Consider the following 2135-nt stretch of genomic DNA (forward strand, 5'->3'; position numbering starts at 1 on the left):
TAACATAGTCCATATGTAACAGCCTCAGTACCCAAATGCTGGTTCATCAACAGACCCTCAAACTTGTCTTGAAAATAGTTTCTCCTGGAATCAAGAATAGACTTGAATAATTATTTAAACCAAGACTTGTTTGTGGAGGCCCAAGTTTGGAAGTCTGGGGCTTAGACTGCCACAGGGATTTAAATTGTTAATATGTTCAGCCATTTAGAAGTGATTGAGCAAGAGAAATGTAAGAGCTATTGCCCCTCAGCTGAGGTACAACAGCTCTCTCCATGTGTGCCTTAACTAACAGCACTGTGAGGCAAAACCAATTATTTTAAATTGCTTTCAGTGGTATTTGCTAACAATTTCAGCTAAACTCTCTCAGTTCTCAGGTGATGACTGCTAATATTTGGCTTAGAAATGATGACTTCCCATAGCTTTTCTGCCCCCTCCCCCCTCATTTCCCAATTCCCCCTGTCCCCTCTCCCCCAACCCCCCAATGCTTCAGGCAGGGATATTTTGGGAGGATATGGTGAATTTTGTGACTGGATTCTCATTCATTGACATTATAGCACTGCATCTCTCCAGCCTGGAGGTTTTACCTATCCGACATGGTCATCAGCACAGTGCAGGCTTCTAAAACACGAGAAACATTGTGAAGCTGCTCAGCAGTTTTTCGTATCTCTTCCCATCTGCAGCCTTAGTTTGCCTCAGGCCTGGCTGTGAATGTGTGCTGGCATGGAGAGTAGGCATGTGATGTATCATGTCTTACATCACACAACAGGGTCACGGTGTGTAGCTCACACAGTGCCTCTGTTCTGGCATGTCTATGCTCAGCTCAACTCAGATTTTAGCTGAGGTAGCAGGGACATTTCCACCATTGTAACACTGTGCTTGGTCACTTGTATGGTCAATTAGGACCATGAATTCTTCATACCAAAAAATATGTTTGTAGGCATTGTCTCATCTCAAGAAGTACACTGCCCCCACCCACGTTAAATAAATAAGCATAATATTTTGTTTGGTAACACTAAAGATGAAGAAAAGCCTACTTCCAAGCTGTAAGGCTGCTCTGTAAAAGGAGAGAAGTGACCACTCTCTGTCTTGAAGGAAGAGTGACCAGTATCTATGGCCCAGATGACGTTGTATGCACACATACATTCCTGAGTACAGGAAGGGATTTTGGCATAGTGCATTTCTTCCCTGGAGAGGTGCTATGTCCAGAAGAGGGAGAATTTCAGATGCATCCCTCTTGGCAGCGTTTCATGTTGGCTAGCTGTAGCTCCTTCTGTTTGTGCAAGTTATATACTCTGGCTCTGGTTTTTGATCCACAGCTGGTGCCTGACTTTTGGGCTGCATAATATTTAGCCTCCAAACATGTGAAATTAGGGGGTCTGGCCCATTGCTCCTAACCTGTACAGACTGTCAAATGCAGTTTGACAGTTAACCTGCTTAGCTGTGTTTGCAAATTCTACTCAGAAGTGCCTTCATGTTTTAGGCATCCACATAGCTTTAAAAACATGAGTTTACTTCTTTTAGTTAATAGAAATCTGGTTTTAGCATTCTGTACTGTTCCCTTCCTATAAGTATCATCATGAAAGGTTGTCCTTAACCCCTGTGATATGCAAAGTGGAGTTTGCACTAATTACACATCACAGAGGATTTAGATGTAAGCAAATCATGAAGAATGTATTAAAACCCACAGAACCTTATTGATATAACATAATCAAGTGTAGACATTTTTATTTTATTTTTTTCTAATACAGTGTCTATTGCATTTTCAACAATTTGCTCTGTAGTTATAAAGTAGCTTGAGCAGAAGGAAAGCTGAGAGAATATAACTTTATCTGAAATTCTAAGAATTTAAGTCTCACCTTTGAATCTGGGCAAGTAACTGAATATACAGCTAAGGAGCCTAGGTAAGCATAAACTTATGACTGAAGGAGGTGTCAGGTACATTCACTCAAGATCTTGACATTAGTTTTGTGTCTAGACACAATGTGTCTTGACATTAGTTTTGTGACAGAAACAGTCAGTGGCAGGAAACAACATTTCTGGGATCAGTCATCCAGAAGAAGAAATACACATAGTTCTTTCATCTACTGTCTCTAGATAAGCTGTTTTGGTTACAGCCTTTCTTTGTTTGGGTACTT

Source organism: Anas acuta, chromosome Z (assembly GCF_963932015.1).
Source record: "Anas acuta chromosome Z, bAnaAcu1.1, whole genome shotgun sequence".
Taxonomy (NCBI): domain Eukaryota; kingdom Metazoa; phylum Chordata; class Aves; order Anseriformes; family Anatidae; genus Anas; species Anas acuta.